At 45.8% G+C, this 17653-nt stretch overlaps 1 protein-coding gene across 3 annotated transcripts in view; it reads right to left on the reverse strand.

Annotated features, from left to right (window-relative positions):
• Positions 1–17653, reverse strand: part of Slc24a3 (solute carrier family 24 member 3) — a 491099-nt gene that overhangs the window by 455662 nt on the left and 17784 nt on the right. Inside the window, exon 1 of one of the 3 annotated variants that reach the window (XM_023720227.1) lies at positions 6321–6417. The exons of the other annotated variants lie outside the window; for them this stretch is intronic. The gene's annotated coding sequence lies outside the window, so the exon portion shown is untranslated. Of the gene's footprint in view, positions 1–6320; positions 6418–17653 lie in introns of those variants that run through there. 3 annotated transcript variants of the gene reach the window in all.

A 17653-nucleotide genomic window follows, 5' to 3' on the forward strand; every position in this document is an offset into this window, starting at 1 on the left:
AATGAATAGAATGATTTGTTCTAATGGTGTTTGTAAATAGGATCACAAGTCCACTTCTTGTATAGCAATTAACCACTAAGAATATATGCAGTGTATTATTTGTTGAAACTGTACTTCCGATTTGATTTGAAACTCTCATTGCTATCTGTTTATCAATAAAACTTTGAAAAAAAAAGAGTAACAACTACCTGTATTTTAATATCATAAAAATAGATACAAAACAATTCAAAATGAAGAGAATTCTTTATTTTAAAGAGAATAGAAAAATATATAAGACATTAAAAATGATATACAATTTAAAAAACAATGATAGATATCCAACAAGAGTTGTTATATTGTACATTGTTGTCTTCAGGATAGTTGCTTAGATTATCAGACATAAGCATGTAAAATTAGTCAAAATAAAAATTTTAAGTATTAACTGCAACCTTCAAAACACTTCTAGAAATTAGTAGTACAATCATCTTAGCTTATCCTGTGTATATACATACATGATTTCCCTCTTCCTTTTATTTTTCCTTTCCTTCATCCCAATTGTTCATTGAGCAGTTTCCCTCCCTTTTACTATATCTATTGTGCCTTTCAGATTTGATTTACTCTTTGAGGTTCTTACACTAGGGAGATAATGTGATTATTACACATGTGGATCTGATTTATTTCATTTATAAGTATAGCCTCTAGTTGCAACCATTTACCTATAAAAGCCTCAAGTTTATCTTTCTGTATAGCTGAATGATACTCCATTGTATAAGAATACCACATCTTTTTAATCTATTCCTCCTTATGGACATTTGGGTTTTTTCCAAGATTTAGCTATGACAAATTGTGCTGGTATAAACATGGGTGCGCATATATTACTGTGGTATGATGTTTTCAATTCTTATAGAAAAATACCCAGCAGACGAATATATGGTTGAATGGGACTTCTAATACTAGTTTTTTGAGGACTCTCCACACTGATTTCCACAGAGGTTTTACCGGTCTACACTCCCACTAGGAGTCTCTTGGTAGAGTCTTTCGGATCTTCTATGTAGAGACTCATGTCATCTGCAAATAATGATAATTTAACTTCTTCCTCTCCAATTTTTAGTTCTTTTATTTCTCTCTCTATCTTGTCTAATTGCTCTGGCTAATGTTTCCAGAACTATATTTAAAAAATGATGAGAGTGGACTGCCTTGTATTATACCTGATTTTAGAGTGAAAACTTTTGGGTTTTGTCCATTTAGAATAAAGTTGGCTGTTAGTTTGCCATAGATGGCTTTTATCAGATTGAGGTACAGATCATCTATTCTAATTTCCTGTAGGCTTATTATGAATGAGCATTGGACTCTGTCAAAAGCATTTTCTGCATCTATTGAGATAATCACATGGTTTTTTATTTTAGCTCTGTTTATATGGTGTATTACATTTATAGATTTGCATATGTTGAACTATCCTTGCACTCCTGTGATGAATCCCACCTGGGCGTGGTGTATGATCATCTTGATGATTTGCTGCATTCTATTTGCTAGTCTTTTATTGAGAAAGAAATTATTATAGCCATTTACATGGTTAAAAGGAAGCAGAGGGCCCTTTCTGAGAAAATCAAATGCTTAAAATACTGAAATTTACTAAGAACAGAGAATATGTTATGCTTTGATAGAAAAACATACATTTTCTACAGCACACACTTTTAGACTGTTTAACTTTTCATTGCCCTTAAGGTCTTTTGCAACTCTATAAATTGATAGTGATACAAAATAATTACCTATAAATGCAAATTTTGGAGCAATTTCCATAACTTCTTCCCCCAGCTGTAAGAGAAGACAATTCTGCCTGTATTTGTACATTCACCAGAATATTCCCGATCTACATATGTGTCTAGTATTTGGGTTATCCTTTGGCATATGTATAACACCTTACGAACTTCCTCATTCATAATGACCTGAGCAAAATCATCAGCATGAGTGTGCTTCATATCTGTAGGATGGTCTTGGCTTACAAATTCTGAAAATGACTATTTATCAAGGTGTGAGGGAACCTGTCCTGCAAATTCAGAAAAACAGCTGACAAGTGACTGGCATTTTTCAGGACACCATCATGTGCAGAAAATGTTGGCTGCAATTCCAGCTGCTTGTAGTACAGTTTTGGGAAAAGAGTGAAGGGCTGTGTCTTCTCACAGCCCAAACTGCATCCCCAAACTCCAATCTATATGGGGCATCTCCAACACAAGAGCAGCAAGTGTGGCTTCCCATCACAGCTGTCTGCCAGCTCCATAAGCAAGCGAGTAAATGGGTGAATGAAGCTAAAACACAGACAGAAAATGGGGTTTTTATTTCTACCCCTTGGGACCAGACAGTCTGGCCTGGAGATGCCAACATTCTTCCCTCCGAGTTGTAAATCCATCTTCCTCCTGGATCTGGACTCCAGTATGCCACACACAACCCTGCACCTCACCTTCTCCACCTTTAACAGGAAAACTTTTGGGTTATTATTCTCAAATCTCAAAAGTCAGTTGTGGGCTGGGAAGGTACAGTGAGGCTCTGTGGCTGGGAATCTGATAGCATCGAGAGCCAGAGATATGCTCAAGTCAATTGCTTTCTCCAAAGCCCCAGTTCAGGGACCTTGCCAGTATAACCAGGTCAATCAAAGGGAGCCATTCAGTCTCCAGACTCACTGCTGCCGTGGGATCAGGTTCACTTATTATTCAGCATTTCCCCAGCCTTTCACATCCATTTCTCAGCACCTTTTTCCAAAGATACAAAGGGCAGCCATTTATTGGACAGTAAAATGACCCCCTATTCATGACGACTGCTCTCAGCAGGAGCCAAGTGTGCGAAAGCTCTGACACAGACTCGGGCCTTCCAGCATGGGAGAGCTCCCATTCACCCAAGAAGGGACAGAGCTAAAAACTCTACCTTCATCCACAAGCACTGCTGACACAGACACATGGAATTGCTGGTTGGAAACCACTCTTACCTACTTATCACACAGACTTGGGAAATGCCCATGGCCTGCTCAGTAAGCATTTCTCTGTCTTCCAGTATCCAGGCCTGAGCCCCTGCAACTGGGACTTGAGGCTGTCTTAGCTAATAGTCCAGCTCTTCACTTGCACCTGCAGATGCACAGCCTCTGTGTTCCAATTCCATACTTACTCCAGCCTGCACGAGACTGGTGTGATCTTCCAACCCACAGCCCAACTCAGGCCTAAAGCAGTGGAGAGATAGTGACCAGAAGAGGGGTCAGGCCATCCTCAGAAAGAGGTCTTGGCCTGAGGAGCTGCCCAGCCCCACTTGGTATGCCCACAAACCTTGGTATCTCAGAGCACACAGACGGAGAAAGAATATTTGGCTGGGCAAAGATGCCAACAAATATTGTCTTCCACAGGATTTGCACAAGGACTCTTCCCCAGATGGGTGCATTCCTGGCCCTGCTCCACCCCACAGCCCGGAGCCCTTGGACATAGGTGGCTTGCTCTCCTCGCACCAACCATGGGCCAAACACAGCCGCCAACCTGCCCCAATGGCCTGATTCAAGGAGTAGCCCTGTTCACAAGGACAGGGTTGGGAAGGCTGAAAGCCTATGGCAGCCAAGGCCATAGGGGTCATGGAGCTCAGGGTTGCTGGCCACCAGACCCCTTCCCTGTCCAGTCATATTCAGAGAAGCAGCCTCACTCAAGAGGCACATATATCTCTCTGCCCATGGCAGGGGCAGCCCGGGGCTGATAAATGACAGATCCAGGTTTACAAAAGGCACACCTCTGTCCCCAAGACAGGACCACCTCTGATGTCATTGTGCTATGGAGCTCCCAGTGGGAATAACTAGACAAGCATGGAAGACATCTTCATCCCAGCCTCGTCTGCTTCTTCCCTCAGTAACTCAGCTGCCCAGGCATCAGGCTCTGCCAGCCCCAAGCGCAAGATTCCTCTTTGGAGGGGAGCAAGATTCATCTTCCACTTGTTCCTTTACAAGGGACCTGTGCTGTTGCAGGACCCATACAGGTTTCCCTGAAACACACATAGTTTGTCCACCCTGTTGTATGGTCATCGTTACTATCCCAGTAACCTAAGATTTAGAATCAGCTGAAAAAGGAGATTGGTTTTATAATATAAATGCTCCTTTCAGAGCCACCTCTGGTAGTGAACAGACAACACGGTACAGAGGGGCTGCAGATGATTACGACATAATAAGACCATCACCTTCCTCCAGCTAGATACACAAAGCAGGGCTGTGATCACAGAAACCTTGTGCACCTTGACCACCCAAGGTGAACAGAGCCCTGACTAACAGTTACATTGGCCCACAATGAGCTTCCAGGAAAAAGGAGAAGACTGCTTTATTAATATAGCTTTATTGGCTTAGGGAAACTTCTGAGACACTGGAAGTTCAGAAGACACTAACAGAAGGGGAAGTGAGACGTCACCTTTCTCACACTGTGTTAAGTGACCATCTCTTAAGGCCCTTAGAGTTGGGGGCATCCAGAGAGAAGACAGAGGAGATGTAGATCAGCCCCAAATCACCCGCTCCACACCAACAGTCATGGCAGAATGCAGTCCATGGAGTGACCTAAAAGCCAGGCCCTGTGCTGCGCAGTGCCCATGGAGAGGGTGATGTCCCTGGCTCAAAATAGAAAGAACCACTGGCGGGGACAAGCACTCATCCAAGCCAACTCACTCACTTGCCTCTGCCCAGTCAGGGGGGCATGCTCCTGGGACACCCCTTTGTGTCCAAGTGGCCTCCCCACCAATGTCTTCATGATCATCAAGAGGAAGCCATGGGGCTCCTCAGGCTAACATCTGGGAGTCCCTGGGCCTGGCCTAAAGACAGGGCTCTGCAGTGGTCTGCACACAGAACCCAGGTGTGGACAGCTGCTATGGTTGCACCTCCACTGGCAGAGAATGTCATCCCAACAGGCTGCAGCCACCATCACATGCTCTACAAAGGGTAGAGTATGTAGAAGTCAGATGAACAGGACAAGAGGGGCTTTCAGATCTTTCCCCTCCACTCCATGCCCTGTGATCTCAGACTCCCAAACCTGTGACCTGCCAGGTGGCGTGAAATAATGCGGCAGGGCTGGTGCACTGACTGAATGAACCCTGGCACACCTGGCCTGCTGCAGACGCTCAGGCTCCTCTGCCACACTGGATGAAGAACAGAAGCAGAGGGTCAATCACCCAAGGAACGTCAACCATCGGCGGGTTGACCAATGTCCCAAGGAAATGTCCTCCTTTCCAGCAGCACCTCATCCCTCCTGCATGCAGCCAATAAGGGGTGAGCCTTGTGCCCCATATCAAAGCTCCCACTATCATCAAGAGGGAGTCACACAGTGACAGGAATTCACAGGCACAGCAGAGGTGCCATAGAGGGATCCCCAGTCCCAGGTTCCATGGCTGGAAAGGTCAAGCAGTCCTCAGGAGACAGGCTGGCCGCTCTGTCGGCACTGCCCAGACTGCGTAACACAGCATTAGCACATTTCTAGCACTGTGCTAAGAGCACAGAGAGGAGCCAGAGTCTACCGGCGGCCCAGACGTGGTAATTTTGGAAAGATTCATTCTTTTTTTTTTTTTTTTTTAAATAAGCTTCTCTCTAAAGAGCTCCAGAGACTGAGATCACACTTTCCCGGGTATAATTAACACTCCTCTCCATGCTATGATTTCCCCTGACTGTCTCACTACCTTAGGAGCTGGTCCTCGTACACACAAGGGGTGTGTGTGTGTGTGTGTGTGTGTGTGTGTGTGTGTTATAAGAAGATGAAGGGAAGTGGAGGAAGGAGAAAAAAAAAAGAGTAGGAGAATCAGTAATACTAACGACTGCTATCGTGGCTGCTGTTCAGCCTCCAGAGGGCAAAATTTGGTCATCTCCTTGGAGGCCACAGGACCCAAATCCAGAAAAGGGTAAGTGGGACAGGGACCCCTCGGCACTGGCGGTTGTTCCCTCCCCAAGGGTTCAGTTCTTTCTGGGCTGTGGCTTGCCTGTAATCACTTTCTATCCAACAAATATGACCACATTTCCAAACCAATGATCCACTTTGCTTTAAAATCTAAGTGACACATTAAATAAGGATGCCCACTTTGGAAGCCTCTCAGGTAGGATCCACTGTAGCTGAACACAGGTATCTCCAGGGCTGTCTCAGAATCACCCACGTGGCCACAGAAAGACAGGTGCAGAGCAGTACGAGCCACAGCAGACAAGCACTGGGATTCACCCAGCATCCACCAACTGTCACAATAAGACAGTGGATGGCAATGAGCACAAGCAATCCACCACCAGACTGGATGAATCTCACAAACACAACATTCTGCGAAGGAAAATATACACAGATTACCCTGAAATAACTTACAATGACAGGTGGAACAAATCTATGGGCGTAGAAGGGAGAGCCATGGTCACCTTGGGTAGCGGCTGTGAATTTTCATCAGGCGATCTACAGTCCTTATGCTAGGTGCACTTATAGAGTTTTAAAGAAAGTAACAAAATGAATCATGTTCTTGCTGTGATGAAGCCATCCTTGTCACTTCCTATTTGGGTTGAAAATAGAAAAGGCAGCAGGAAAATGTTACAGTGACTCGGGCGCTTGTAAAACCCACAGAAAATAAAATCAACGGAAGCAAGACGCAGGCGCGGGCTTCCGTCAGAGGCACTGTGGAGGCGGGGGATGGGGTAAGGGGCAGACAGGACTAAGGGGCCTGATGGGAGCAGCACTTCTCTCCTGCCAAGTGCTGTCTCTCCGGGGCAAACTGCAACCCAGCTGCATTCAGCCGGGCATTAATGCTCATCATTTGATGACTGTGTGTGTTCGCACAACCCAAGCACTCCTATCATTGCTTGATACCCACATCCAGGACCCTCCACGCACGCCAGAATCCACTGATACCCAAGTCCAGTATAGACAAAGTCCTTGCTTATAACCCATGCACTTTTCCCCATGTGCTTTAAGCCATCTTTGGTTTGCCTGCGATCATCTAATGTATGCATAAAATAGTTTTTATATTCTATTCTTCAGAGAATGACGACCAGAAAAAAAAAAAAACTCTACATGTTCGATATGGACATTATTTTTTTCCTGATTATTTTTTACCATGGTTGGCTGAATCCATGGATATGGAATTCCTGGGCTCAGATAGTGAGCTATCCTGTGCAAGGAGAAAATGGGCAGCACCAGCTTTGCACCCTAACTCCAGCCCGGCCGTGCTGGCTTGTAGATGTTTCAGAGTGGCTGCTGTCAGGAAGAGCTGCATGAGACAGGAACAGATGCTGACCCTGAGAGTGGTTTCCTGTGACATTACAGGGATCCCTCCCCAGCAGCCTCAGAAGGTGATGCTCAAGCAGTCCCTCTGCAGGTGACTTGCAGAAGGCAGCAGGGTTGAAGGCAGGCGACAGATGCTCCTGCTCACGGATCCCATCCTGATCTGACCACCACTGCAGCTACCACCCCAACCTGGGCCTGCCCGCCTGGCCTGCACAGCAGGTCTCCTGCCACCAGAGAAAGGACTTTGTGTTACGTTAGAAAGGGAAATGAATGTGAGTGTGCAGCTCCTGAAACGTAAGGCCTCTGAAACTCATAATCTGGAGAATCTTCAGGAACAAGGGTGAAGCACACTGGACCATCTCCCCTTTTTGTGAGGTCTGAGCTCCTCACATACCTGTTCTGTGACAGTCACTTCTATCAGCATTTTAGGCCAAGACCTATGTATTAAGAGTGCCCGTTAACTAGAATTGCAGCATTTGGAAGTGACTGCAGCCTACAATTGTGTCTCTAACAGTTCAGAAATAAGAGGTAAACTCCTAGCTCAATTTTTTAAGTGAGCTTAGTAAACCTGCAGACACTGAGCTATCAGCCATACCAGCAGGGTCCAGCTGCAAGTCTTCCCGCAACAGTCTACATGATGGAGACATGGTCCAGTGTGGTGACCTCAGGAGATGACCTTTAAGAGATGGGACATATTGAGAGGATGCTGGGTCATTGGAGACATTGCCCTCAAGGGGGCTGAAGGGGTGGACATAGTTCTAGAAGAACTTGTGAGAGTGAGTCTCTAAAAGAGCATACAGCACCTCTCCACTCTCTGGCTTCTTGTCCTACACAGCTGTTTCTCTCTCTTGCATTAATCTCCACCATGGTGCTATGAGGCCCTCATCAGAGATGGAACTAGGATGTATGGACTTTCAGCCTTGCAAACTGAACTAAAACTCTTTTTCTTTACAAAATAACCAGCCTCCGGTATTTCTTTATAACAACAGAAAATAGACTGAGGTAATCTTCAAGGACACTCCTTCTCTCCTTCCTATATGTGCATTCCAGTTCTTGGGTCTTCTGTCACACTGTGGATGAGAGGTCTTGAATGTTCACTCTTAAGTTTTTTTTTTTTTCCTTGCCTAATAACTTTGTGAGGTAGAGGATACCAGCATATAGTGAGCAGCTCCTAGGGGAGGGAAGGGGACTCTGTGCTCCTCCAGGCAGCAGCTGCTTGCTTGCCCTGAGATACGTCGTGATATTAACCTGTAGCAACCACTATCCACACCTGCATTCAGCCTCAACATCACAACACTGTCTCTATCACATTATACACCTGACTTCTTTCATAGGGAAAATGTACCTTTCCATTTACACTGGCTGCAACACAGTAAACTTCTATGCTGGTCTGGGTACTGAACAAAGCAACAGACTCCGGTTCTAGATTAACACCATGAGTGAGGTCACCCAAAATAACACGTACTCTGCTCAGGGTCAGCAGCCATGAAATCCTCACAGTGGTCCCTGCAAGGTCGACAGGGCAGTGTTTTCCCATTTCCAGATGGACAGCATTCACTTCTTCATTCCACTCAGTCAACTGCTACTTAGCAGACAACTTTTCCCTGCACAGCTGCTTGCCACAGACTGCAGGAATATGAAAGCATCTGAGCCCCAGAGGTCACTTGAAGAGGTTTCAGTGTCAAACATGGATACCACAGCTAGTAAGCTAGCTTGGTGTCAACTGGAGAATTGTTTTACACCTATATGCTAAGGTCATTGTTCAGGAATGCTCAAAGCCAGCACTGTTTGTGACTGGAAAACAATAAAAACAACTAAAATATCCAACAAGATGGGATGGGCTAAAGAATGGGCCAAAGAATCCCTGTTATATCCACAAAAGCAAGGCAGATTTCAAAGCCAGTGAGGCAAATGGAAACCTGCCTAGTTATTTCAAATGGAGGGGATTGAATACAGGGAGTTGGCTTTGTAGCAGTACAGTGGGAGGGGATGTCGAGGCACACCAGAGATTAGAAACAATAGCAGGGGGCTCCTTTTTGACTCTCTGAGCAGCACCATGGTGGTAGGCAAGAACAAGTGCCTTTCAAAAGGCGGCAAAAAAGGAGCCAAGAAGAAAGTGGTTGATCCATTTTCTAAGAAAGACTGGTATGATGTGAAGGCGCCGGCTATGTTCAACATAAGAAATATTGGAAAAACACTCATCACCAGAACCCAAGGAACCAAAATTGCATCTGATGGGCTCAAAGGTCGTGTGCTTGAAGTGAGCCTTGCTGATCTGCAGAATGATGAAGTTACCTTTAGAAAATTCAAGCTAATAACTGAAGATGTTCAGGGCAAAAACTGCCTGACTAACTTCCATGGCATGGACCTCACCCAGGACAAAAATGTGTTCCATGGTCAAAAAATGGCAGACCATGATCGAAGCTCATGTTGATGTCAAGACTACCGATGGTTATTCGCTTCATCTGTTCTACGTTGGCTTTACTAAAAAATGCAACAATCAGATACGGAAGACCTCTTATGCTCAGCACCAACAGGTCCACCAGATCCGGAAGAAGATGATGGAAATCATGACCCGGGAGGTGCAGACAAATGACTCGAAGGAAGTGGTCAATAAACTGATTACAGACAGTATTGGGAAAGACATAGAAAAGGCTTGCCAACCTATCTACCCTCTTCACGATGTCTTCATCAGAAAAGTAAAAATGCTGAAGAAGCCCAAGTTTGAATTGGGAAAACTCATGGAGCTTCATGGTGAAGGTAGCAGCTCTGGAAAGGCTACTGGAGATGAGACTGGGGCTAAAGTTGAACGAGCTGATGGATATGAGCCACCAGTGCAAGAGTCCGTTTAAGATCCAGATTTTTAATAGTGATAAATAAAGTCCTATTTGTGATGGCTTGCTTCTGAGAAAAAAATAGCAAGGAGCTGACAGCACCTCCATGTGGGAGTGGTGCTCTGGACAGGTCATGAGAGGCAGGACTGCCCCAACTACTGCTGCAGACATGGGCTGAAGCAGAAAGAGAGAACTGGGGGATCAGAAAGAGAATGTTCTTGTTCCCCATTTCCTGTGCTCCCCACTGATCAGACCTACTTGGAAGCTTGGATTGTAGCTTCCTATCAGGAAAGCACTGCCAGGGCACAGGAGGGACATGGGGTATCCTGGGAGGCTCTTCTGATAGTGAAAAGGAAGAGGTAGATCAACTTCCCACATAAGAGGCAGCCTGAAATGCACAGATTTCTCCCATCTAAGAAAGTGGGAGGTCAGGTTGCCCAGGAGAAGTGAAAATAGACATAAACCAGCTTATTTCCACTTCATTACAGGCTGGCTTCTGGATAGGTGATTGGGTCAAGGGTGCTCCAAAAGGACACTGTCATTCTGTGATGTCTTCCACCTCCACAAGCAGGAAATGATCTATTAATTACTTTGGCAATGGTAATTTATTTTAAAGATAGGTGATGGGAGAAAATGAGAAGTTGGTCAAAGAGCACAAACTTGGATTCACTAGATGAGTGAGTTCTAGGGTTCCAAGGTATGGCATGGTAATAACAGCCAGGTACGGTTGCACATGCTTGTAATCCCAGCACTCAGGAGGCTGAAACAGAATCATGGCAAGTTTGAGGCCAGCCTGGGCTACATAGTGAGTTGAAGGCCAGCCTGGATATATAGTGAGACCAGGTCTCAAAAAAAAAAAGTTAATACTGTATCATTTACATGAAGTAGATTTAGAAGTGCCTTTGCAACACACACACACACACACACACACACACACACACACACACACAAATGGCAACCAAAGGTAGGGAAGGATTATTCATTAATATGCCACCTGTGGTCATCAGTACACAATGCATACATCAAATCATTACTTTGTATGTCTCAAATGCATACGACTGGCATTTGTTGATTTGAAATTTTAAGGTTAAAATATATATAATGTGAATGCACAAGCCAGTTCTGGTGTGTGCTGCATGCATTCAACCCTGCCAGGGGGAATCAGTGTCCCCCATATCACATTTAAGGAGATTCACAACTGTTGTTTCATTCACATCTGCCCATCTTCCCATGTCTACAGGGCAGGGACTGTTCTTAGTAGCTCCAAGTGGCACCAACAGAGAGTGGCTCCTCTGTAAAAATCAACTTAACTCTATCCAATTAAATTATGAAAACAATCTGAAAAAGAAAAGCTGACAAGCAGCTACTGTGAAGAGTCAGGAACATAGGAGTTGAGTTAGACCTAGACAAGATCCAGATTAAATATCTGAGAGCTGTCATTCTGTGAACTCTTTGCAAGTGTTGAAAGCAGGAGTTAAGCCTGTGCTGCTCTTGATGTGTCACCCAGAGTGCACTTTGTCACATCTGCTTGCTCACCGCATGTACCTTGACCTCCCATTCTGTAGAAGGGACTTGCTCCTCTGAGAGAGGCTAGAGCTGGATGTGGGCACCTCAAGTACAGGCAGCTGGGTCCGCCCTCATTGTGCACATCACACTGAAGGAGAATGTGGGGGTTTTTTATTAGTGCAGTGCTGGTGAAACCCATCCAGGGTGGTGGCCTGCAACTGTCAGCGAGGACCTGAGAAGCCAACCAGTTGAGAACAAGTCCAGAACATGAAGGTGATAGGTGGCAAGAAGTGAGCCTGAGCAAAAAGGCAGGGACAGTGCAGCCAAGGGATGCTGAGGGGTGACAGTGCGAAGAGGAAAGAATGGAGACCCTGCTTGCTGGACACTGGCATAGGCCAGGATACTCAGAGGACCTGGTTTAAAGGTAACCCTAGGAGCTTTCTCCAGGAATGATTAAAGGCCTGGACTCTGCACAAAGTGGAGGCCAGCAAGGTGCAGAGAAGAAGCCGTGTGATTGGCACTGTCACTCACGCCAGCAAGGGCAGCTCCTTCGCCAAGGATGCAGGTCTCGGCCACAGTCCCGTTCCCTTCCCACCACACTGGGCATCTGTGCAGGGCAAGCCTGGTGCCACCACATCAAATGGCCCTGATGGCGCCCTGGTGATGTTTAAGACAACTGCAGGTGTAAGAAGTGAGCTGAGTACTCCATGAGGAGACAGCAGTCAGAGTGGGAAGAGGAACTCCGGAGCAGTGTGGAGTTCAGCATAAGCGAGCTTACGGTGAGGAAATGCCTGGCAGCTCCTACATGATCAGCATCTTCCCGGCAAGTGCCAGCAAGGCTGGGTAAGCACAGACACTTCACAATGCCCTCTACTGGGGACCCATGCTTAGAAGGTGCACGTGTGTGTGTGTTTGTGTGTGCACGTGCACACAGCCTGCATGAACACAAGCATGTTAATAAACACACACTATGGACAATATGTGTACATAAGCACCCTCACTGCTGTAGGTCACTCTTGAAAATCTGACCACTGGTGCAAACCCTTGGACCAATGCTGATCTGCAGCTCGGAGCTCCAGGAAGAGCAGCTCATCCTGCTGTTCAATGGGGGGGCACCTCCTTGGGCACCTGCTGGTGCCCATCTTCTCCACAGGGCAGGCAGTCACAGCCAAGGACCAACTATCAAAATAGCACTGCAGGACAGAGACAATCGCTAAATCATGAATACCATGCCCGCTTGCAGCCCTCAGAAATGCCCTCTGTGCCCTGCCTGCCGTCTTCCCAGCATTCCAGTGCTTCAGTGTGTCCAGTGCATCTGGGGCTCTTTCCAAGGTCAATGAAGACACCACTCCTTCAACCTCAGGGAGTTTAGCCTTCCATTTCAGGAAGAAAAGAGATCCACTCTCCTTTCAGCCCTGAGAAGGTCCCAGCTTCTCTCTGTATCTTAAGGCCCTCAAGAAAGCTACAGCTGTGCCACTGACACAGAAGAGTCTTGATCTCAGTATTTCCAACATGGCCTCTTGCTTAGTCTGAAGTACGGCCACCATGTTTGTTAGTCAGCTTTTCAGAACTATGACAAAATATCCAAGGTAAACAACTTATGAAGAAAAAAGCTTATCTCACCATGTGGTTTCAGAGTTTTTAGTTCTCAGTCACTTTGGGCCTGTGGTGAGGCAGAATATCATGGTGGAAGCCCATGGGGGAGGGGCTTCTCAACTCATAGAAGCTAAGAAGCAAAGAAAGAGACAGGAAGTGGCTGTCCCTCTCAAGGGCACATCCCCTATGACCTCACTTCCTTCCACAACGCCCCACCTCCTACAGGTCCCACCCAGGAATGCCACAGCCTGGTGACCCAACCTTCACCACATGGCCTTTGAGGGACAGTCAGCCTCTGAACTGTAAGGATCATTCTGCGTGCTTGAGTGGACTATGTGTTCACAGGTATGGAAGAAAATCCTGGCACCTGTGCCCTGGTTCATAGTAACGCTTCTCAAACTTCTCCCTCCTGTGTGGAAAGAGACCCTGTTAAGCAGAACTTTTTGATTCTCCTTCTCAGAGGTCCAGCAGGTCTGGGTGGGACCCAAGACCACACACTGTGACCAAACACACAGGAACCCCCAAGAGAGTGCTGATGCTGACAACCCAAGGACCTCTCTTTGGAAAACAGTGACTTCTACTATGCCCAGAAATTTATGTCATGCAAAAGAAATCCATCGAGCTGTGCGATTTCAATGACTCTAGGAAACCAACAGAAAATCACATTTACAAGAGTAATTCTCATGAAATAAAAATGAATAATGATTCAGGGCATGCTTGGAAGCAAAACTATATTGCTCTGGCTGTAAATTAGCCTTGGAAGGAAGCATATTTCCAACATCTTCGGAGAGGCGAGTGATTTAAAATTAATGATCAAATTAGAGAGATTTAGTGTTGCTAATGCAAAGACAGTTCAGCACAAACACTTACATTTCACACATGAGCAAACTGAGAATGAAAGAGAGGGTACAGAAATGCATGAGTTGGGCTAGAACCCTTGCCTCTAGACTTGCTGTCCTGCACTCCTGCTCCGGACAACATCCCTGGCCTGTAAGCCAAGTTTCTTCTTCACCACTGTCTTCACAGCAGAAACTATAAAGCTGCCGGAACATCACAAAGTTTCTCTGTCCTCTGGTAGCAGAACAATACAAATCAGTCCTGCACAACATCAACATAAAAGATTTCATTCCTGGTGTCTCCTAAAATAGCCCTTCATTCTGTGCTGATGCTCGGAACCTTCAGCAGGGAGAAGTGCGCTAAGCTAGTGTGTTTCCTGTTGCCCCTTCTTCCTTCTCTCCTTCGTATCATGCTTTCTGTGCTCTTGGACACCGGAAAGCAAACCCCAAGAAGAAAAAGCCGCCAAGAGACATTTATAGCACTGCAGAAGCCAAGAGGTGCATCTCTACCCATCCAGATACGGTGTGTCCATTTATGGTTTGCTCAGCTCAAGATGGGAAGATGATGTTCTTGCCATCTTAGGCAAAACGACTGTCCAGATCTGCCTGGGAGTGGGCCTCTTTCTCCTCCCAACTTAGCTCTGCTGATTTTAATGCAGTGCATTCTGCTAGCTCAGGCAACCATCAGTGCCTGGGAGATTCCCTCCCCACCCCAGACGTCTCCCTGCACTTATGAAATTGCAGGGTTACGTTTTTTGTCTTCCTTCTTATTTTATCATAAGAGGAGCAGTGAGCACATAGGAAAACCAAGTGACTGTCAAGTGAGAAGATAAGAAAAACAAATCGCCTCCTTAAAAAGGGAAGGAAACTGTATGATCTGCTGAGGGTGATGCCTTCTCCCGATACCAGCCACCCTCTGCCTCAGCTCCCAGCTAGTAACTCTCCTCAGGCTCCACTGTCCCATCCATGCTCTGTGGCCCCCACAGTTTTAGACAGAAGCACAAACTGAGGTGGAAGAGACAAGGTGGAGACAGTGGGTGCCAGGTGGAGTTCACCCTCTAAATAAATGTAAACAAAACCCAAAAGCTCTACGGTGGGTAGAGAGTCCACAGAGCTCCACACAGACACACAAATGCGCCCTGGCTCCACCAGTAGCATCAACATCCTGGCCGGTTAGCACAGGACAGGGACAGCAACAAACAGCCCAGTCCCTGCACAGTCGAAGTGATGTGTGGCTGACTCATGCACCACGTGTCTGATGAACAGTAATAGAACATCTTAAATAACCCACAATATTTTAAATAACCAACAATAAGTATTGATGACCTATCTATTGAATGGAAGGCCAAGCAGCCTGTGACATGGAAATTACAATAAAAGCACAGCTATCGTTATCTAAAATACGTGATGATAAAAGTGCAACTCGGAACACACCATTGGTGAAGACGCAGCATGCACTGTTGCGTTCATTTCATGACAGCCAACTCACCTACCATTCAGTGCCTGAGGGATATGAATACCTCAAAAGTAATTCTGTGCATGACCAAATATTAGAAAGGGATACTCAAAGCTAATATTTTGATTTCAATGGGTGACCTACTTTTAACACAGCTTCTTCTTCCTTCTTTTGATTTCTGTTAGTACTTATATAATTTGCAAGAATGTAAGTTAATAGTCACAATGTTTCATGGTAAAAATATCCAACAAATACTGGCTGGGCTTCTCCTCCAGGTTGGACCCTGGGCACACAGCCATAAAGACACTACAGCAAGGTCCTACTCAAGGGACCGGACATTCTGACTGGGAGAGGGTGACAACCAAATGAGCAAGCCCGCACATAACCATCAAATAGCAATGCATGAACGCTGGCCGAAAGGCTCCACGTGGTGGACGCACACAGTCCATCACTTCAGACTTCCCAGCTGTGGCGGCTTTGCAATTGTCAGGTAGTGGATGAGATTCCTATCGCTGCTACCCTACGTAGCATAAAAACTATCGTAAGTTTTTACGGCTTTGGTCAACCCCAGATCTTACAGTTCTGTAACTGAAAATCCAAAAGTGGTTACACTTGGCCAACTTCAACATGTCAGCAGGGCCATGACCCCTCTGAAGCTCCAGAGAAAGATCCATGCTGTGCTGTGTTCCTGTCCCTAGATGCCACCCCTGCCTGGCCTCATGGCCCCCTCCATCTTCAAGCCAGAATCCCTGGTAGAAACGTTCAGTCATTTGTCCTTTCAGAGATGTTCAGCATCTAAGAAACTATAAGAGTTTCTACTCAGAAGGTATAAATTCAAACCTTGCTGCCATCTACTTGAGAGACTCTGGGTGAGTCACTTCAACTCAAATGAGGGTGTAATCCCTAATCCATGGTTCTGTAGAGAAAAATATGTGAAGCAAACCATGTGTGAGAAGTTTGAACCTGAACAACACAAAGGAAATTCAGCGAATATTGGCTGCACTCAGCCGTTCCTGACCCTTCCTAGCCATGAGTTAAGTTTCTCTTGGCAAACAAATGAAACTTTTCAAGTTAAAACTTGAACAGGCAAGAAAAGATAAAATGAAACAAAAATCTTGGGGTCAGTGAGACAACTCAACACACTAAGCACCTGTTTTGGCAAGCACAGGGACTGGGGTTTGATCACTGGTCCTTCGTGCCCTACTAGCCTCGCCCTGGGGGCGCACTGAGCTGGCAACCGAGCCCGGGTATGGTGGTGCACATCTGTAATACCAGCACTGGGGAGGCTGAAAACAGGAGGATCACTAGAAGTCCGAGCTCTGTAGTGAGACCCTGTATCAAATACATAAAATGAGAAAATGAAAAAAAGACAGAAAGAAACAAAAATCTGAACAGGCATTCTGGGATATGGTAATTAGGCAAAGACCTGTGATTCACTCTTTCCCACATCTCCACTGAACATACATAAAAGATGCTGAGTAGGAATGGGTCCCTAAAATGCAAAATGGGCTGGACTGGGTGGCCAAGAAGGGTACACTGGCTTATCACCTGTGTGAGCCCCTATCGCAGACATGTGGCTTCTGTTGTTGATAGAAACTTCCACCCAGGGCGCCCCCCACGCCACCACTATATGTCTATCTATGTCCAGCCATTAAAGACCCCCAATTCCATGAAATGCAACTCAATCAGGCCAGAAACCACTGCCTTCTAGAAATTAAGAAAAAAAAAAAAAAAAAAAGAGGAGGAAACAAGCAAGGAAGAGATAATACAAACTGGGCTGAAGATTTTCATGCACTGTCTTTAGATTTAAGAAACAGAAGGACCATAGCATGACTACAGCTTCAGTGCAACATTTAAACTTCTAGGCAGCAAGAGATTTCTTCTCAGGCAAGCAGAGTAAACTCACAAATGTCAACACTCACAGTGGGAAGTTAGCCAAGAGCGTGCACGTGGTCACAGTTTAGGTCTAAAACGACCCCTGAAGCCTCTTGCGTTTGGAAGGTCACTGACTTAAAGGGTCAGTACATTCATAGTTATACCCCAATTTTTTTTAAGTTCCGTTGTTGAATATTAAAGGTATACAAACTCAGAAAAATATTCTAAAAGAGTCCAGTAGCCCACAATAGCATTGGGTCTTCTGTTTAACTGGCAATGTCAGAAATTATTGACCTGAGTCCCCCACAGCTCAACATAACA

This window comes from Octodon degus, unplaced genomic scaffold (genome assembly GCF_000260255.1).
Source record: "Octodon degus isolate 3935 unplaced genomic scaffold, OctDeg1.0 scaffold00073, whole genome shotgun sequence".
NCBI lineage: Eukaryota > Metazoa > Chordata > Mammalia > Rodentia > Octodontidae > Octodon > Octodon degus.